General features: G+C 50.6%; 1 protein-coding gene across 7 annotated transcripts in view; it reads right to left on the bottom strand.

Annotated features, from left to right (window-relative positions):
- FASN (fatty acid synthase) overlaps window positions 1-7,563 on the bottom strand; it is a 110,291-nt gene that overhangs the window by 37,860 nt on the left and 64,868 nt on the right. The window contains exon 1 of one of the 7 annotated variants that reach the window (XM_019556504.1): window positions 7,521-7,551. The exons of 5 other annotated variants lie outside the window; for them this stretch is intronic. The gene's annotated coding sequence lies outside the window, so the exon portion shown is untranslated. Of the gene's footprint in view, window positions 1-7,520; window positions 7,552-7,563 lie in introns of those variants that run through there. One more of the 7 variants, XM_019556505.1, reaches the window with a different exon arrangement.

Here is a 7,563-nt window from a genome sequence, read left to right as displayed (position 1 = left end):
TTGTAACCTGTCTAGGTCTGATTGTAGCCTGTTGCATCCTTCCAGTGTGCCCACGTCCCCCCACATCTTAGTGTCATCAGCAAATTTGAACAGGTGCTTTTTACCCCCTCATCCAAATCACTGATGAAGATGTTGAAGAGCCCTACCCTTTAAAAAAAAAACAAAAAACAAAACCTGTTTCTACCTGGTATTTAGCTTAGGTGGCATCTGCTTTGCTCCCAGCCCTGAGGAAGGGCATTCCAACACCTCTCCTCTCTCTACCACCAGCCCAGTAAAAGATATTACCAACAAAATCTTGCTTCTTCCCTATTTCCTGGGTTATCACGGCAGTAACATGACAGCTTAAGTTGAAGAGCCAGAACTCTCGGTACAAGGCAGAATTCTCGTCTGCGTTTGTCAGCAAGGTTTTTATCCTCATTGCTCTTGGTGTCATTTCTGGACTAATGTTGCAAATTTGAGAGGAAGTCTTCAGTTCGTGACATTTCTGAGCAGAGTCAATGAAGAGCCAAGTTCTCTCTTTCCACCACACATTTCATTCTTTTTGCCCATAAGGTTTCCATTTGGCAGAAGCAATCCAGGAGAAACATGCATTTTGCAGCACACCCTGGCATTGATCAGTGCCTTCAGACGCCAGCCACTTGGTTGCAGGTCTTTTACCAAAATGCAGGCTGCCCAACACATGGCATCATACGAGTGCACATGTCCGGTATAGGGTGCCGCACACATCACACACGTAGGCATTCTTTACGTTGCCAATTTGCAGCACAGGCGAGTGGGGAGAGAAGTTGACACCCGGAGACCCGAGTGTCAAAAAAACCAAACAAACAAACCCCCAACCTGTGCCTACAATAAAAGCAAACACTGCCCGAAACCAGAGCCTGGCTGCCTGGAGCCACATTCTAGCTGCTGGCCAGGCTCCCTGCTGCTGGATCCTCATGGCTGCAGCCCCCAGAGGCCTCCCGGACCCCAGGTAAGGGTGCTGGCTCCAGCCTCCCCTACCCCACCTGGGGCAACGTGCCATGTGCCAGAGTGCATATGCATGCATGTTCCCCAGGGACAACAGCAGCAGTACCTTGTGCCACACAGGCTCCCACTCGTGGGGATGCACACATAGGGACAAAGCCTCATTTACTTGGGTGAAAGTCAGCAGTAATGCCCTTGAGGTCAGTGAGGTTATTCTAGATTTACACCCGCCTAACAGAGATCAGACCCCGATTCACAAAAATGGAAGAGCCCTATCGCTCACGCAGTCCATCTGCACGAGGAGCTCAAGGAGAATCGCACCCAATTTTCCAGCCAACAATTAAATACCGCAGAAAAATAAAAAGCTTCTGCTCCTTCCTTTGGGAGGTTCCAGTAAGCTCCAAAGAAACATTCAAAAGGAAGACGGGATGTTTGCTGGCTTCAGCAGGCCGCCTGCCAGGGTGTTAACAAGAAAAGTGCATCTGCAGAAGGAAGCGTGTCCGAGCAGGACAACGAACGCTGCTCTCGGGAGGTGACCCCGGCCTCCAAGCACTTCCATTCCAAGACAAGCGGGAGAACCCTGGCGATTCCTGTCAAGTCTCAGGCTTCACCAAGTTGCCTGTAGAGGATCAGGAAGGAATTTTCAACGTCCATGTGTGAGGACTAGATGCTTTCCTCCTTACCTTTTTCTAAAGCAGGAGCTTGTGATGGCTGGAGATGACAGAGAGCAGGGCAGACCCCAGTCCTGAGGTGGCACAGAAGAGTCTCTTACTCAGGTGCCTGGCTTGTGTGCCTTGCCCACACGCTCAAGACCATACTGACTGGGCAGAGAGAGGGGGAGGATAACCTCCCTCCACCCAGATCCAGGAAACAAGTGGGCTGCTGGCTAGATCACCTGGACATCTCACCACTGAAGCCACCAGCCCTGGCAACATCTTGATCTCCCATGATCTCCTCGTGTAGCACAATATATTTTAGTTCTGTGGACTGAAATATTTGGTCCAAAGTCTTTGATCTTGATACAGACACTTGGGATAAAAAAAAAAAAGTGAAGGGCCTGTGACGCACAGGAGGTTGGACTAGATTATCTAATGTGCCCTTCTGGCCTCAAGCTATGGGAAGCTACCATGCGAGTCATCACGATCAGCAAGTCACAGCACAGAGCAGGACTTTCATAGGCAAAACCAAGTCTGATACAGCGGTCCAGAGGGTGAGGAGGTAACTTTACAGAGGCTTGAGAGAGGCACTTCCCAAGCATGAGAAATGGCTTGGGGAAAAAAGCCAGAAGGTGTTGGTTTGAAAACTCAGCAAATGAGAGGGAAGCTGGTGTCATGGCCAATCTGAGGATGGCCCTGGTAATTCTCTGCCTTGCCCATCATCTGTCATTTGCTATTGAAAGATGGTCAAGGATCTTGAAGAAGCTTTTCTGGCATGATGGAGAGTGGGGAGGAACAGAGGAATAAACACAGAGGGGTGACATGGATAGAGTAATGGGCTGGAAAGATTATCTTTGCAGCTGTATTCTGAATGGTTCAGGGTGGGACAAGTTTGCATTGGTCAAGACCAATGTAGAGGACACTAGCAAGAGGATGGAAGCCTGGGTAGGACGTTCTCATGCATCTGTGAGAAATACACCATTTTACAACTGTTTCCTAGGGGGGAAAAAGAAAGTCTGCAATACACATCTGCATGCAAAGACTCAGAGAGAGAGAGGCTCAAAGATGATGCCCAGCTATAGACCTCCCGACAGGCAGAAGAGTGACACTATCCACAAAAATCAAAAAAGCAGGAAAGGACACTGTTAACCCTATAGCATCCCTAGTAAATGGGCTCAAATAGCCATGATTCCCTACAATGATAGCTCCTACATACCCCTCCTTGGCAGATGGGATTCATCAAAGTTTTCCAACATTAAGGCTGACCTATAGTTCTATTGAGTGCTTTACAGAGGAGTCCTTACCCTAAAGTGCTCCCAGGCTGGTGCAGACACAGCAACATATCTACATTTAACAGGTGATGTGAGGGCACATCTAGATCTACAACTACATTACAGAAGGGAGCAAGGAAAACCTTGTGGAGGCAGGGTGGAGGGGGAGAGACAGCGGTCTCACTCCTGACTGCATCTATATTATTAAACATGGTAAAGGAAGACAACAAATTAAAAACACACACCAGACTGTGCGGTTTCCCAGGTTTGTTGGTATTGTCTGGATGCAACCAACTGGGGGTTTGATTCTTTCATTTTCCCTCGATACAGCTCGACTTTTGGCTGACCTTTTATTTCAAGAAGAAAAAAACAAAACAAAACAAAAACAAATGGCCCATCATCATCTACAGCAGGGCTGGGCAATTATTTTGGGCAGAGGGCCACTTACTGAGTTTTGGCAAGCCATCATGGGCCACATGACAAGCAGCTAGGGGCAGATAAATATTAATTTTTTAAATTTTGTAGGGGCCTCACAGGCTGGATAGAATGGCCTAGCGAGCTGCATCTGGCCCCCAGGCCGCATTTTGCCCACCCCTGGTCTACAGACACCACTTAATAGATCTGCTCAAGTACACAGCCCCCTTTTTCACTTTACCTAGCCCTGTATCCTCAGAGCTCGACCCTAACAGCCATTAGATATAGGAAAGCCCCTGGCTGGCAGGCATACAGACAGTCTAGGAGTGAAGCCCTGACAGATGGACAAAAGGATGATCTCCAGCCGGGCACCACCTGGGATAACAAGGAATAATGTCCACAAATTGATTTGAGAGCAGGTTCAGGCTTGATATCAGGAGGCATTACTTTACAGTTAGGGCTGCCGGGCTCTGGAATGGGCTCCCAAGGGAGGTGGTGCTCTCCCCTACCCTGGGGGTCTTCAAGAGGAGGTTGGATAGATATCTGGCTAGGGTATTACAATCCCAGCATTGATCCTGCCCAGGGCAGGGGGTCAGACTCAATGATCTGTTCAGGTCCCTTCCAGCCCTAGAAACCATGAGATCTACCGATGGCTCGAGATCCACTGGTTGGTGACCACTGACCTATGCTGTCCAGGTTTTTAAGCCCTGGAAAGGTCACTCCAGTTTCACTTTATTTTCAAGTGAGGACTACGTTCAGCGAGCCGATGCCTCGCTCCCAATAATTCCATTGTCTTGCAAGACAGACAGATGTCTACTGTAATCTGAATGCAGTTGTCCAATGACTGCTTGGCGCTGCATTACTACCTCACAGGATTTACATAATATTTCTTCTTTTTTTTTTTTTTTTTAAAGTGTTGTACTGCTGAGTCACTTCATTTGTCATCCTTAATAATACATGCAAGAATGATTGCTTGAGTAGTTGTAGCCACTTGTTAGACTTTTTGTTCTCTGGTTACTCATTCTGCATGTTGATCCCAGTCCATTTCTCCAGCACACCAAGTTCATACCATGTTAATCCTGTTCTCTACTGTTTGATCCTACTGATCTTATAGTGTTCATGAGCTCTTACCAGGTTCATCCATAAACTAACCTTCAGAGGTCTAGAAGATCTAGAGGAGCCCTTTGTAGCAACTTCACTAATTCAGCACCTCTTCCCAACACAGTACCAAAGGGTTAAATCATTACTTGTTGGGCAGCTGAGCCCCTCTCTTAGGACAACTCTACCAAGCCCACGTACACCTGGAGCAATGGGCAACTGTGCCTTTTCCCTGCTTTAAAAAAGGAGAGGGGCAGCTGTTGCAGGCATGCACACCAGCGATTACAATCTGACCACCAATGTCTGTTTGACAAGCGAGTCAAACCACTGTAACCTTAACCTGAATGGAACAGGGTTAAAGTGGGAAGGGGTCTGCTATAGCAACCCTCTGTAACAGCTCCTGCGGGTATCATTCACTACTGATACAATTATTACATTCATCTACACCCAGATGAGGGAGCAAGTCACGCTATTGGCACACCAAGCCTCTCTCATGGGATGTGCCTGCACCCCCCTCCCCCCATGTTCCACAACCCCTCCCCTCTGACGCGCAAGGACTTCCTTCTCCCGAGGCTCCCAGCAGGTATCTCTGTGGCCAGGATGCAGAAGATCCCTTGACTACAAGGATTGAACATGTCAAAACAAGTCCCAAACCTGCCACTGGCTTGGTCCAGACAGAACCCTGAGCTTCCCTGGAGCACCCCCCAAACATCAGCAGGAGCCCTCCTGTCTCAAGCAGCTGTAAAAACAGGGCCAGGAGGAGCGTGGCCTTGCTGCCAAACAGACGCAGCTCGAGACAAGGAGCAGACGTAGACCGGCAGCTGCGCCTCAGGCCACAGCGTTGCCAGTCGCGGCTGGGAATGACCTACATGAATCCGTAGAAACCGGTACCAGTGTATGGCTGACATCTGGTCTGTGCCCTTCCCACAGCTTCCTTCAGCAGAGAGATCAGCAAACCATTTGCTTTGTTTCTAACAGTCACTGCATCTAAACCCAGCTCCCATCCCCTGGCAATTCAAGTGTCATCAAGTATAATATCTAATCCCCGTTTCTAAAATCCATGGATCAAAAGTGAAAGAAAACACTTCCCCCAGACACCAACAGATTACACCTCCTTTCTAGAGAGGCTTTCCTTGAACAGGAAGAGCAGTAAGGGTTTACTCCAAGTGGGCAGTTTTAGACACTGCTCAGTTTCTCAGGCACCAAACATCTGGATGCGCTATTGTTCCAATATGGCACAGACCTATTACCTGCCTGTTTATCGCAAGGCTGGAATGGTCTCTTTTCTGGAGAAATCTGCCTTCAGTTTCTTAAATCCATTCCGAAGATGTGCACTGGTGTTTGAGGAACACCCGGTGGTGTTTGAGGAAGAAGACACGGTTAATGTGTTACCAGTAGAGCGCTGGATGGTCAGGAAATGCCACCGACTCCCAAAAGTCTGTCTACGCATCTGTTTCTGAGATACTACTGACCTGTACACACTTTATTTTAAAATGTGCACAAATATTTCCCCTCCTGATGAGGGTGTAGGTTGTACCTTCCCCTACCACCTTCCAGCTAAATGGAGCAGACCTAGGAGCTGGAAGCCTTCGCTGGGACCCTCAGCTCTTGGAGCCCTTGCAGACCACGACAAGCTTCAGTACGTTTTAAAGCTCCTTAGATCATGCAACGAGAAGGTGAAGACCTGACTGCGCCTACACAACTTAGGGGCTTGCTTAACACGCCTTCTTTTCTCGAACGTGCATGCAATAGTAAAGCATTAGGAAACAATGCTTCCCACAGCTACAGCTCAATGAACAGATGGGCTGGGTTTCAGTGGACCCCGCCTTTGGAATATGGGCACTCCAGTGTCAATTAGTCCCTAGCTAACTACACTAACTGGGGACTGTCTATGCTCAAAAGATTTGCCAGATACAAGCTGGTGTGGGTGCATGCATGGCAAATAGCAGAGCCACCATGTCAAGAGCTCCAGCGCAGAGCTGTACTGGTGAGAGGCCTCTCGCTTGTTTTGCTTGTTCTGTTCGGACGGGGCTCCTTCGCCAGCGTTCACTCCACCTGCCCTAAGGAGATCTGCCAACACTACTGCGCTGGCAAACCCCTTTGGGGTAGGCAAGTGCTACAGGAGGCCCCAGTCCCTTGGCTTGGAGGCTCCTTAGCCTGGTCTTTGTAAGATATAGGAAGAAAATACATCTCTACGACTTGCTCTCCAAACATCCCACTGCTGTTTTAGCAAGCTATCAGGTCCCAAAGCACGAAAGCCTGCTCTACAGGAAGCAAAAAGATGGGACTTCTTGCACAGTGAGACCAAGTCTCCCTGCACAGGTTGCAGTGCAGGGATGCGGGCACAGGATGGAGGGAGGGGGGGAGGTGAGCGAGGCTCCATGGGGCCCAGGCTAGGACAGTGTCAGGCCACATGAACCTTTCCCACAGACAGCAAGAGCTCAACTGGCCTGCCGCACGGAGACCAGCGCCGTCTGAAAAAGAAATTAAAGTCGTCAGTGGCACCAATGAGGGACAAAAGCCTGCAGTGTTCCTGCTCCCTGACATCACAGAAGCGGGTCCCCGAGTGCTCCAGCCAGCGCTATTGATCTCTTTGTCCCTTCCCAATCCTGGTGAAGGCCAGTGCTGCAAGCGGGGAAATGCCCCATTTTCTGTCCCTTCTGCAGCGTAATGGGCTTAACTGTAACCATCTTCCCTGCCCGATATCAAAATGGCTGGATGCAGAACATCCACAATGCAGCAGAACCTCAGCCTCCACCTCCCCCTTCCTCACCTCCAGCCAGCCAGAAGTCACCCGCCCCACGCGCTGGAAACCCGCAAAGCCAGCCAAAAAAAACCAGGGAAGAACCCCCAGGCCCGGTTCAGGCGCGGGGCCCCGCAGCCCCGCTAAGCCGGGAGGAGAGGGGAGCGGAGCAGGCGGCGACCAGGTGATGGCAGGCGGCGGAGGCGCGGCCCGCGCTCCCCCATCACCCCGCGGCGGACGCGCGCGGATCGCGACGACGCCCGGGGCTCTCGCCATCAGCCACCCCGGAGAAGGTGCCGGCCTTAGGCCCGGCGCCGGATCCAGTCGCCTCCCCGCGACCAGCGGGGCCGGCCCCAGGCCACCCGACCCCCTCACCTGTGCCGGCGGCCGAGGTCCGACGGGTGGGGAAGCAGTGCTG

Source organism: Crocodylus porosus, unplaced genomic scaffold, assembly GCF_001723895.1.
Source record: "Crocodylus porosus isolate Cpor-Errol unplaced genomic scaffold, CroPor_comp1, whole genome shotgun sequence".
Taxonomy (NCBI): domain Eukaryota; kingdom Metazoa; phylum Chordata; order Crocodylia; family Crocodylidae; genus Crocodylus; species Crocodylus porosus.
The sequence above is the reverse complement of the archived record's forward strand: the minus strand, read 5'-3'. Positions and strand labels throughout refer to the sequence as shown.